General features: G+C 36.6%; 1 non-coding gene across 1 annotated transcript; it reads left to right on the forward strand.

The window, feature by feature from the left end:
- Positions 1-13,879: 13,879 nt before the first annotated feature.
- On the forward strand, positions 13,880-13,959 carry TRNAL-UAG (transfer RNA leucine (anticodon UAG)). Its single transcript has one exon. It is a non-coding gene; the product is annotated as a tRNA-Leu (tRNA).
- Positions 13,960-14,347: the final 388 nt, after the last annotated feature.

A 14,347-nucleotide genomic window follows, 5' to 3' on the forward strand; every position in this document is an offset into this window, starting at 1 on the left:
GAACTGTTGTGGAATATTGGTGTTAGACCCGACCTTCGTGTTAGCTCGTCACTACTCTCAACCTAAGGTTATGTTTGTTACTTATTGAGTACATGGGGTCGGTTGTACTCATACTACACATATGCAACTTGCGTGCAGATGTTGGCTGCTGATGTTGATGTGTTTGATGGGAGCTGAATTGAGGATGTACCTGCGTCCCGGCTGTAGCTGCCTCTTGTTCATGGTAGCTTTAGATCTGTAAAACTCTGTTTATGTACTATTCAAACAGACTATGTATTTATTTCATTTCCGTTTTGTAAACTTTATTCTTAGAAGCTCATGATTTGTACTACTAGTTCTTGGGGAATGTATAAGATTAATATTTTTCTTTACTTAAATTGCTTTAATAATTATTATTGGAATTAGATATTTGATAATTGGCTTACCTAGCGGTTTGGGTTAGGTGCCATCACGACTAGTCGGATTTTGGGTCATGACAAGTTGGTATCAAAGCTCTAGGTTCATAGGTTCTACAAGTCATGAGTAAGTGTCTAGTAGAGTCTTGCGAATCGGTATGATGACGTCTGTACCTATCTTCGAGAGGCTACAAGACATTTAGGATATAGTTCCCATCTTTCTTTCCTTATCGTTCGACATTGATTCAGCTTGAAGCGTAACTCTTTGAATTCCTTCAACGCATTCGTATGCGCATGTGAGCGTTCAGTATCGGTTGTGCACCGACGACTTATGATTCCATGGTTGAGGTACGAGATGTGATTTTGGCATGCTGATGATGGGCCAGTATGGAGGACTTGAGGCCGGGTTTTGATAGTGGCTTGAGCACGGAGGTTTCGGTTGTGTGAGCACGTGTTTTTGGGACTTATATGTCCGGTGGTGTCTCTGTTAGAGGAATTTATGATTGGATGACTATGGGGTGAGTATGATGAGACTGCGAAATATGTTCAAATTGTTCGAATATGACGAGAAGAGTTTATTTGAGATGTAGCAAGGACTATGGGGTATTTGATTTCTGTCTTGATTTGGCGTATGGTCTCAAGTTATGGGTGTGTTGAGGGATCTCTCATGTTGTTTAGTTGTGGAGTGAAGTAAATTCTTATGTCTTGTTGATGAGTTCAGAATCAAGAAGATTAAGTGATTGCGTAGTAGTCGTGACTGTGGAAGGGTATAGAGAGATGTCGGTTTGAGGCAGAGCAGGCGGGTTATCTCCTACGAGGTATCCTGAGGTTGTGTGGTCCTTATGATGTTTTGTAGAGAGTTATCTTTTACCGATGAATGATATATGTTGCAATTTGGGTTTGGATCACTTGTGGAAGTTGGCTTGACTATTACAAGGGTGAATGCGAGATTTGCAGACGATTTGAGGTATTATATGGCTTGTGTTACATGGGCTTGCGAAGGATTTAGTTGAATTTCAGTGCAGGATTCTGGCAATAATAGAGTATGGGTATCGTGATGTTATCGACTGTTTTGTTCTATGGCTTTGAGCCAAGTGTGAGAGTCTGCTATCGATGAGTTGTTTGCACGGTTATGTGTCGTACTGGTTTCAGTTCGGCGTATACTGGTGAATCAGTTATGACTTGCAGAGGTCGAGATCGAGGATGACTCGGGTAAAGGAATTTTTGGATACAGGTTGTATTACGCTCTATGGGTATATGGGAATCATAAAATAATTAAGTGGTTATTCGCGAAGGATGTAGGGTACTTGGAGTAGGAATTTGCTCGATTGTTTAGGAGTGTGGACTACTCCCTTGGGTGTTGGTGTACTAATGGGACACAGGTCTTTCGGTCCGTTTGGTCGGCTAAATTAAGATTTGAGTAGAGTGGATGACTCTCGAGAATGGTTCTAATGGATTCAAGAACTATAAGTAAAAATTGAGGATTTCGGATTGGTATATGGCTAGGATATGATATTTGCATGGGATGGTGTCGAGACTTGTGGCATTTTTATATCATTGTGGATTATGCATTTCAGTATCAAGAAGGTGAAGGAAACGGTTTTAGGTTTACATAAGGTCTCTTTAGAGTAGGTATCTCGGTCGTGATGCTTTGGGGTTCTTAAGAGGGAAGTTAGGGGCTTATGGGCGTTAGGGCGTGGTGGTTTTATACTAAGGCCTCTTGTGTGGTGAATTTTGGTTAAGGATCGTGGTGCTCCAGTAAGGAGAAGTATCAATTTGAAGGCAATTTGGAAGGGACTTGGAGAAATAGGACAGTGTGGTAGTAGGTTGGGTAAGCACAGTATTGGGTATGATCTGTTCTTTGGGTACTTATGACGTGGCTAGTCTCTACAGGTGTTTCATGGCAATGCTCTTGGGTCTTGGCAACCTGCGTGGCTGGGTTGAGTTAGAGAGATTCAGTTCAGATAGCTTGGTTATGTGCAAATGGGTCTCAAAGAGTTCTCAATTGTTTTTTACCAAGGTTCGAGAGGTATATTTCTTGCTGGCGTGAGGAGCATGTGGTGTATAGTGAATTTCTCCTGGATGAAATCAAATGGAAGGTCCTTGGCTAATTGAGTATGTAGTTGCTTGTGACTCAGAGCGGACTATAAAGTTCTCGTATTTTTCATACGATGGCATGGTATATGCGGTGTGTTGTGTGGGATTGAGATTTACGTGAGCAGGGATCAAAGTTTTGTTTGGAAGCATGGACGGTTTCATATGACTAAGTAAATGATATTACTATTTGGTATGGCTTGATGAGAGTATATATTTCAGGAGGGGCAATGTGTTTTGATGTATGAATACTTCACTGGTACTGCGACACTCTTCTGGTTGATCGACCGGTGATATTCAAATTTTGCTATGTGGCACGGAAGAATTTTAGAAGTATTTCTCGTGGGGTGATCATGTATGAGAGATGTGTTACACATTCTGGCGGTGGAGATGGAATCAGATATGGTGATTAGTGTGTTTTATGGATTTGGAGGCTGGGAGTTCTCAGGAGCAGATTGTTTCATGGTTGTGGACTGTGAGGTTGTGGCCGAAGCTAGCCAGATGATAGTATATGTTATGATTAAGTCATTATGGATTTTTGGAGGGTTATTTATCTTTGTGTGGGTGCCCGGAGTTGATTTGGGGGTCCATTGGTAGGCCCAATTAGGGTGTGTATTCTACACCGAATCGGAGTGGTTGGCTCCATACTGCTATTATTGAGGGATGTGCCATTCGGTTGTTGTTGAGATTATTCGTGTTCCGATATGTTCAGTGAGTTACTTTTCTATGCTACAAGGGGGTTTTGATTCGTTGGGTTCAGGCACACATAATGCGGTTTTGTTGTGGTCTTATAGCGGAATTTGAGTGAGATGAGTAGTTAGGTATTGCATGATTGATTGTGTATTGGTTATGTCCTTTCGAGTTTTGGGTGGCATTGTGTTATTAGCTTCTCTGTTGTTATGGCAATGCACTTTGAGTACTTGATGTCGGATAGCGCGTGGTTATTGATTTTGAGCATGGTGGCTGAGATATTTCATATGGACCAGTATTTGGTTGTGGCTTTAGATTGTATTGATGTGTCATGTCACTAGAGTGGTCGTGTTGGATGAGATAAGGTCATTGGACCTAGAATGGATGCTTTCAGATTTGATTGTGGTATATTTGGAAGGATAATATCGGAAGTCGGCTTAGAAATTGGCTATAGTTCTTGTAGAAGGAGAGGGAGATCCATGACCTGTTGATCTGACGAATAGTTATGAATTCTGCATGTTTCTTTCATCATCGGCAGTGTACAAAGGTTTTAGAGCGAGGCTTTGTTTGATATGAGGTCTATTACCGGTATTGGGTTGTTTTGAGCAGCTATTGTGCTTTGAAATTTTTGCTATGAGTATTTGAGTTATATGGTACATCATGTGATTACATCTTGGGTTATAGATATGGCTTGATACAGCTTGTTCAGACTTATACAGTGTGTAGATGCAAGATTCTGATCTTATAGAATTGTGGATGTTGGAAATTGGATTCTAAGGTTTATGGGCTAGGTTGAATTAAGAACTACAGTTATGTTGTGTTGTCGGGCCTATATGGGATAGGGTAACGTGAGATCACCCCCGGGTATATGTATGGCAAGGTTATACGGCGGTTTGATGGCTTTGAGAACAACTCTGGACACGTTCGAGGACGAATGTATGTTTAAGTGGGGGAGGATGTAACGACCCGATCGGTCGTTTTGAGCATTTGTACTTTGCTCGGTAGTTTACGGGTATGAGTAGCTCCGTATGATGTATTATGACTTATGTGAATCATCGTTTTTGGTTTTCAGGTTCTTCGGGACTGATTTGGAAGAATGATTCTCAACTAGGGACCTTTAAATTTGAAAGAGTTGACAAAGTTTGACTTTTTAGCATTTGACCTCGGATTGAAATTTTGATGGTTCTGTTAGCTCCGTTGTGTAATTTTAGCCTTAGGAGCGCGTCCAGATTGTGATTTGGAGGTCCGTGGTTGAATTTGGATCGAAATGGCGAAAGTTAAAATTTTGGAAAGTTTGTCCGGGAGTGAACTTTTGATATCAGGATCGGATTCCGATTCCAGAAGTTGGAACAGGTCTGTAATGTCAAATATGACTTGTGTGCAAAATTTGAGGTCGATCGGACATGATTTGATAGGTTTCGACATCGGTTGTGGAAGTTTGAAGTTTCAAAGTTCATAGATTTCGATTTGAGGTGGGATTCGTCGTTTTGATGTTGTTATGTGTGTTTTGAGGCCTCGAGTAGGTTCGTATCGTGTTATAAAGCTTGTTGGAATATTCCGACGTAGCTCAGATCATTTCAAATGGTTTGTTTGCATTGCTGATTTTTCTGTTGTTACCTGTTGCTTCTAACGTTCTTTGCGATCGCGAAGGCTTGGCCACGATCGCGAAAGGTGTTTGGTCAGTGGAGCTATTTGTTCTTCACGTTCGCGCTTCTGAGGTCGCATTCGCACTGGATTGAAGATTGTAGTATTCGCGTCCGCGTCCATGGCTATGTGTTCGCGTAGTGTTGAGCGGGATTTGTTCAGTCTATATGGATTCTTCATCGCGTTCGCAATGAGTTGTCCGCGATCGCGGAAGTCTGATAGTGTGTTTCATCGCGTTCATGAGGGTTTTGCCGTGAACGTGTAGTGCAAAGTGAGGCAGTGTGGTTGTGTGCTTTGCGAATGCGAGGCTTCTACCGCGTTCACGTAAGAGGATGCCTGGGCAGAAGTATAAAGTACTCTATTTCGAGGGTTTCGGCCATTTTTACACTTTGGGAGCTATGGAGCTCGGATTGAGGCGATTCTTGATACAATTTCACCATATGAATTGGGGTAAGTGTTCTCTACTCGGGTTTGGTTATATTTTATGAATCTATCTTCGTTTTTGGTAATTGGATTGTGATTTTCAAAGAGGTAATTTGGGGTTTTGGCCTAAAGTTTCATAATATGAATTTTGAGTTTTGATCATCGATTCGAAGTCAGATTTGGCTAAAACTAGTATGGCTGGACTCGTAATTAAATGGGTTGTCAGATTTTGTGAGTTTTGTTGGGTTCTGAGGTGCGGGCCCAGGTTGGACGTTTTGGCCGATTTTGAGCTTTTGATTAAAGATTCGACCTTTTTCATTTGGAATTGTTTCCTTGGGCTTTATTTGATGTATTTGGGTTGTTTTTGGTTAGTTTCGAGCCGTTCGGAGGTCGGAACGCGTGGGATGACATTTTTGGAGCATCGCTTGGCCTGCTCGGCATTGGGATTGGCTTGTTCGAGGTAAGTAAGTCTTCTGAACTTAGTGCTGAAGGTATGAAGCCCCGAAATATGTGTTATGTGATTGGTATTGAGGTGACGCACATGCTAGGTAACGGGTGTGTGGGCGTGCACCAAGTGAATTGGGACTCTGTTGTTTTCATGGCACTGTATAGTAGTTCTATTTGTTAATATTCATGTTTTCACCATGCGATAAAGTAAATGAGCTGTCAATCATGCTAGATATTATGTTTAGGCATTATGCCGATACTATTGGTACCCATAGTGGTCGTTTCCTGCTGTCATTTCACTGATTTTATTGATATTTCATACTCAGTCATATTCATGTATTCATATCATATCTCAGTATCAGTTGTTATTTATTGATACATCATATCAGTGCTGTCGGGCTAGTTTCATGACATTATGAGCCCGTGAGTGAGACTGGAGAGATTGATGACTGAGTGAGGTCGGGGGCCTGTTTGTGAGGATATTGATACTATAGCAAGTGAGTTGTCCGTGCAGCACATGAGTTATCCATGCAGATTATAGCGCTTGGGATGTAGGAGCCTCTCTGGAGTTTCTACACCCCTAGTGAGCGTGGTTGATTATATTGAGGGATGGATCTTCCCTGGACATGGATCTTGACCGAAGCATTTATATACCTGGAGATGGATCTTCTCCATGGGGCCGGATTGGCCATCCTCGGTACTGAGTGACTTATGGTCAGTGATGTATATATTTTGGGATAGATCTTTCCTGGGCCGTGTGGGCCATATACAGTACCAAGTGGTTGATCATGATGAGTGAAAAGTGTCAGACAATGAGATTGAGTACTCTGAGAGTGTGAGTACATGATTCATATCTGGCATACATGACATTGGCATGCACACATGATATACAGGCATAGAGATGCATTTTTTCTCATGTTGTACGGTATCACGTCATTCATGACCATTTACACACATTGATATGTGGGCATAGAGAGGTATTTCACACTTTCTATCTGGAAAGAAAATGAAACATTTTATTTATTGTGGAAAGGATATTTGAAAAAATTACAGTTTTCAAACTTACTCGTATTTTTGGCATTTTCGGTAAAAGATTTGGGTTTTCACTAAGATACTTGAAAAGCATGACTATTTTTTGAAACTGTGAACGAGCTTAGCATTTTACTTCTGAGATACATATCTTATTACTTGTATTATGTTGTTATGAACTGTTGTGGGATATTGGTATTGGACCCGACCTTATGTTAGCTCATCACTACTTTCAACCTAAGGTTAGGTTTGTTACTTACTGAGTACATGTGATCGGTTATACTCATACTATACTTATGCACCTTGCGTGCAGATGTTGGTCCCTGATGTTGCTGTGTTCGATGGGAGTTGGATTGAAGATGTACCTGCATCCCGGTTGTAGCTGCCCCTAGTTCGTGGTAGTATAAAACTCTGTTTATGTACTTTTCAAACAGACGATATATTTATTTTATTTCAGCTTTGTAAATTCTATTCTTAGAAGCTCATGATTTGTATTACGAGTCCTTGGGAAATGTATAAATTCAATAAATTACTATCGTTTATTTGTCTTGTTAATATCATTTAAATTGGATAGTTACTAGTTGGCTTACCTAGCGAGTTGGGTTAGGTGTCATCACGACTAGTGGATTTGGGGTCGTGACATTAAATTGATCAACTGTGTCGGTTCAAGCGACATGCAATCATTTTATGAATAATGTATTTGCACTAATTTTCAACATCCTAAATAGTGTTAATGTCAATTGCTTCATAATTTTATTGAAAATAATTTTTGTGATTGAATTCAACTTTCGTGTTCCGAAACTAAAGAATATCCTTTTAAATTTGTGTGAAAATAATTTTTAGTATGTTTATGCTTTGCAAATATAATAAATAAAGTACAAGGACAAACATCCTAAATATTGGACTATATTTACCGCAATATGTTTTCTTGCACGAACAAGTGTGTGTTGCACCTTCAAGAGGAATATCAAGATCGACAACAAGAGTTCTGGTTAAGGCAAAACAATCAAAGCATTAGGAGGAAACATACACAAAAAAATATTGTCCACAAAGAAATATCTGTTAAGATACCATCACATTAAATACTTTTAAACTATAATACATAATTATCTAACTAACATGGCAAAATTGATCATTTGTATAAGTTTTGATGATGTCATTTTATTTTAAATTCATGTATTATGTTAATATAATAATATTTTTCGGCATTTAGATAATTGTTATACATAAAATTTCTTTCATTAATTAAATTTTATTTTTTCTTCATAAATATTTAAATCATCACGCGTCATTATTAACGTACAACGCATACTTTGACAAAAATCGATGGAAAAATTCGGGATGGATACAATATTTTTTTCAAATCAAAACAAAAGCTAGGGTGAAATTGAAGAAAATGCAATACCTTGTATATAAAATTTTCTATGTTAGTCCTTTTCTTTTTATCTCTTTCTCGGATTCTCCTCCGGGACTCGGATATTCTAAAGACGTCATTCAGGACCCGATATGATCACTATTAGTTTTTTGTGATGTCTTTTGGGCTGACCAACGCCCCATCAACATTCATGCATCTGATGAACAATGTATTTCAGTCATATCTTTATTCATTTTCCATAGTATTCATTGATGATATCCTGGTGTACTCACGTAGCCAGGAGGAGCATGCACATCACTTGAGGGTTGTACTGCAGAGGTTGAGGGAGGAAAAGCTTTATGCCAAGTTCTCCAAGTGTGAGTTTTGGCTTAGTTCAGTAGCGTTCTTGGGGCACGTGGTGTCCAGTGAGGGGATTAAGGTGGATCCAAAGAAGATAGGGGCGGTTCAGACATAAATACAATATTGGAAGACCAAAATAGCCCTAAAATATATCTATACTATTGGATATAATAGTAATATTGTTATTTCCCTTTTTGTTTTGTATTTAGTTTGGTTTAGGAGAAAGAGCGTAGCTAGGAATTCTATTCAAATTAGTTTATGATTCCAAATTAACTTTTTCATCTTTTAGTTTATGTAGTGTTTGAATCGTCCATTCAAAGGGTATAAAATACCGACTATATGAGCGGACAAGGGAGAAAATGTAGAACAGAGGAATTTTATTAACGTTCTAATAATGTCTAATTTAATTTCAAGAAGATAAAAAACCTAGGATATTAGCCGCCCTATTCACTTTCGAGGGAGAGAAGACATGACAGAGGAAATAAATTAAAGTTTTTATAATATGTAATTGTAATTTTTATGAAGATAAAATACCTAGGGTATTAGCCTTGTTATTTATTTTCAAGAGAGAGAATATATGAATAGTCAATTTAATTTAATTTGATTGTAATTTCAATGGAGAACTTGTGCGGCAGATTTAGATACCAAACTTAACGTTCATCCATAACAATAGACAACTTGTGCTGGTATAGCAATCATAGTCAGAAGGAAAATATTGAGCGACAAAAATATACTAAAAAATAATAATAAATGCGATTATATTTTATTCATGACCTTTAAATATTGAACTATCACTATAGTAATCTCATGCCGTAAATATTTTAGGTTTCTGAATTGTAGGTTTACAAGACTTCTACCAAAAGACTTTCACACAATTAAAAATGCATATACTTAAAACTTGATATCATCGCTCACTAGTTGTTTTATCACGATTTGTGCAATTGATATTTTGATGCGGCAGATCACGATTGATTCGAGATCAATTGTTGGGTTCAACTTTCAATTAAACGTATCAATTTTTTAATAATAGTAAATCGGATGAAGTCGAAATATACGTATTTGATTTTACCACCTGTTACTATTAAATGAATTTTTTTTCTTTTGAATAACATTGTAATTACAATCAATTTTGGGAGTTCCAAAGAAAACCAATTCAAGATGGGACTCAATTCTTTAACTTAAGTAACCAAAAATAGTAACGCTTAAAGTTTCAAAGCAATATTTCTGTTGGGACTGATTTCCTTCCGTTATGTAACCACTAATTAATACTTAAAGTTCCGAAGTCAATTTTTATTTTTGTTGGGGCAAACTTAAGCAACGAGTAACTAAAACTACTAAGCTCTAAAGTAAAAACTTTTTGTGGTGGAATTTAAAATACACAATTTCTTTCCTTTTTCTATTTAATTATAATCCTTTTACGAGTCATGTATTTATTTGTTTGGTGTAAATATTCAATAAAATAAATTCTTACCTAATTTTATATTCGTATTTCATTACCAAATTACTTTATTATATTTTCTTGTGTGTTTCTTCTCTACGAATGCTAATATCTGGTATACCATCTCCTACAACTGACATAAGTGTTTCATCATAATGGAACAATCAAGCGTCATAAGGGAACATACACGAAAAAAATTATTTACAAAGAAGTACTTATTAGGTAATAAAGAGACGAATAAGTACATATAATATCTAACATAACTTAATAATATTTATAGGTTCATACGATGTCACGTCATTTTGATTTCAAGTATATATATTTGAATGTAATAACATTTTTTCATTATTGCATTTTCTTCCACATTAATTGTTACATTTATATAAACAATATTTTCATAAATTTAATTTATTTTTCCACACGAATAACTAATGCAAGACTTTGATAGACTGAATATGTACGTACAATTGATAACATGCAAATCACGTTCATGAAAACTAGTACGAACTAAAAGCATGGCTAAGCATGGTTAGAAATAGAATTTGAGATAAGGTTGGTTTGTTGATGACATATTAAAGTGAATATATGGATGTAGTATTTGCAAACAAAAGTATACGGTTATAGAAACATTAATAACCTTTTGAATTTTGATGTTGCATTAGGACCACCTAGGGTGTAAATAAATTATCGTCAAAGTAATATAGCTATTTATTATCGTCAACCACTTAGGATGTAAATAAAGTACTAATTCAAAATATTCTTTATCGTCAAAGTAATAACTTTATATAGTTGTTAAATTATGGAAGATTATAGAAGAATGAGACCTATCATGGGTCAATACTGTAACGATCCAATCGGTCATTTTGACTTTTAGAACCCCGTTACCCTAAATAAAACTTTCCGTATGTGCTTTAAATGATTTATGACTTGTGGAGATGGTTGGTTCGGGATTTGGAAGTGTTTGGGTTGAAATCGGAACACTTGGTTCCTTAAGTTGGTTTTAAAATACCAAGTTTGACTTTGGTCAATATTTTGATAGTTTCAGTGGGTCCGTATCGTGATTTAGGACTTGGGCGTATGCCCGGAATTAAATTCCGAGGTCCCTAGCCCGAGATATGGAATTTTGATGAAAAATTAAAATATTTAAGTTTAAATAGTGATCGGATGTCTAATTATGTGAAACCGACCCCGAAATAGAATTTTGATGATTCCAACAGCTCCGTATGGTGATTTTGGACTTAGGAGCGTGTTCGAAATTTTATTTGGAAGTCTGTAGTTAAATTAGGTTTGAAATGGCTAAAAATAAGAATTTAAGTTTGGAAGTTTGACCGAGGAGTTGACTTTTTGATACCGGAGTCGGAATCCAATTTTGAAAATTTTTATAGCTCCATTATGTCATTTATGACTTGTGTGTAAAATTTGAGGTCAATCGGAGTTGATTTGATAAGTTTCGACATCGAATGTAGAAGTTGAAATTTCTTAGTTTTATTAAGCTTGAATTGGGGCATAATTCGTGGTTTTAGCGTTGTTTTATGTGATTTGAGGTTTCAAATAAGTTCGTATGATATTTTAGGACTTGTTGGTATATTTGGTTGAGATCCCGAGGGCCTCAGCTGAGTTTCGGATGGTTAACGGATCAAAAGTTGGACTTAAAACAGCTGCTGCAATTTTTTTCCCTTTTTGGTGGAAAGTCTGGCCCAAAATTGAGGCCCAAAATCGAGCTTCCAAGATCGAGGGTGAGGATCGAGGCTGAGGATCGAGGGTGTGGATCGAGGGTGAGGATCGATGCCGTGGATTGAGGCTGTGGATTGAGGCTGTGGATCGAAGCTGTGGATCGAGGGCTACCTGGGCAGAATTATAAAAGAGGGCATTCGTCCCATTCACCATTTTTAACAAATTGGAGTTAGAGCAGAGGCGATTTTTGATAGATTTTAAAGGAAAAAATATTGGGGTAAGTGATTCTAACTTGGATTTAATTTATAAACATAAATATATCATTGTTTTCACCATTTAATTAGGGTTTTGAGATTGAGATTTGGAAAATTTTAGAAATCTCATAGAAATAAATTTTTTAGATTTCGGTATCGATACAGAGTCGAATTTGAGTGAAACTACTATGGTTGGACTCGTAATCGAATGGATTGTTGGATTTCATAACTTTCATCGGATTCTGAGATGTTGGTCCCACAGACGAATTTATAATTATTTTTGGGATTTTTATTAAAAATGTAGTATTTTCTTATAGAATTGATTCCTATAATTTTTAGTGATTGTATCGAATTATTTTGGCTAGATTCGAGCCACACAGAGTTGAATAATCGTGGAAAAGGCCTTATAGTGGATTAAATTGGAGCAAGACGAGGTAAGTCTCTTGTCTAATCTTGTGAGGAAAAAATTACCCCATAGGAATTAAATTGAATAATTGTTACTAATTGCGGGGGCTACGTACGCACGAGGTGACGAGAGTCCGTGCGTAGCTACTATTAATGCTAAAGTTCGGGTAGTTTAGGACTCAAAGCATGAATTACTTGTGTAAATTGTATTCTTTATTTAATTAATTATAAATATATATATATATGAATTTATTATAAATTTTCAGATAAAGATATCAAAAGATGGAAACCTCATATGCTTGATTTTCTGTTTAAATTAATTAATTGTTAAAAAAAATTATTCTTCCTCCCGAATACATCTTATAATAAATATACTCTCCTTTCGGAGGCACATAAGAAAATGTCTTCCTTTCTTGTGGAGCGGGCCGAATGCCTCGGCAGGATAAATGCATCTATGGATCGTGCCGCACGTCCCTTGGCAGTGTACACGAAACTCTGGATCGGGTCGTACGACCTCGACAGAAATCGTGCTTAATAATAATAATAATTACACGATACTTGGACAGTTTATTATAGCTTGTAAAGCTATTTGATAAATTAAAAATTTATTGAAATTGAATTGCAGCTTGTAAAGCTATTTGATAAACTGAAATTTTTATTGAAATTGAAGGATTTAATTAATATATTAGAAATTATTTGAATTGAAGGAATTTAATTAATATATTGAGAATTATTGGAATTGAAGGAATTTAATTTCTTCTGCTGATTCAATAAATTATTGTTAATTATGTGAATCACGTTGATATAAATATTTCTATTTTCATGATTATTTAATATTACTGACCCATAGTGAGTATCATAGTCACCCATCTCGCCTCTACCTCTTCGGGATTAGGCTTGATACTTAGTGGGTACACGTTGTTTTTGTACTTATACTGCATTTGGTACACATTTTATTGTGCAGGTACATATATGTATAGCGGCCTTGTGGGCGCAGAGGTGTGGTTAATAATTGTGGGGACATAGGTGAACTGCATTCTATATTATGATTCGCACCTAACAAAATCTCCTTCAGAGTTATTATATTTTTCTGTCTAATTTGTATTCTCGACAGATGCTGTATTTTATTTTAATTCCCTAGTAAATGCTCATGCACTTGTGACACCGGGTTTTGGGAATGGTTGTGAATTGTTTAGAAATTTAGCTGCAAAAATATTTATCATTTACTCTATGAGTTTTATCTCTACAATTTTATTAAAGAAATTTATATTTCAAAAATATTAAAATGGATAATTAAGTTAATTGATTATAGTTGGTTTGTTTGACAGTGTTCTCCGACGCCATCACAATTTTTTTTTTGGATTTTGGGTCGTGACGAATACAATTCACTAGGAATGATAGAATGAGACCTATCATGCAGGTTCGTTATGCTTCAAAGTTGCCTATCTAGCTACTTTAAGTTGGGGTTCTGTCTTATGGCAGAAGTTGTAGATATCTTTTCGTACTTTGAGTCTCGAGTGCATTTTATTGACATAAACCACTTGGAGAATAATTCACACCAAATTATTTCGACTTTATCAACCTTGTGCAGTATCGGACAAGGGATAATATACTTACTTGATATTTCGACTTTATCAACCTTATGGAAAAAGCAGCACACAACTAACAATTTGACGGTTTGGCCGAGTGGTCTAAGGCGCCAGATTTAGGCTCTGGTCCGAAAGGGCGTGGGTTCAAATCCCACAGTCGTCAAATTGAGTTTTTCCTCCAGTTTTCAAGAAAGCTTGTGAATTTCTAATTTAGAGGTACAAATTATTATTATTATTATTATTATTATTATTATTATATTTCTTAGCGGCAGAGGTTCTCTATTTTTAATAATAAAAGACATACCAAAAGTTGATCTTAAAGTGAATCGTACTAATTGGCGTAGATTGTATTTTCTTTCATTGTACTTACTCTGCTTTCACAATGTCTTTATTGATTAGTAATACAATTTTTTTCATCTGATTTTAGTTTTATTTCGTCTTTTTTCTTGAATGACAATTACATTCACCATGGTTGCACACCTTTGGATCGATACACCTAGAGGTCGACGTAGGATATGTCCAAACCATCTTAAGCGTCATTCTCTCATTTT

This window comes from Nicotiana tomentosiformis, chromosome 11, assembly GCF_000390325.3.
Source record: "Nicotiana tomentosiformis chromosome 11, ASM39032v3, whole genome shotgun sequence".
NCBI classification, from domain to species: Eukaryota; Viridiplantae; Streptophyta; class Magnoliopsida; order Solanales; family Solanaceae; genus Nicotiana; species Nicotiana tomentosiformis.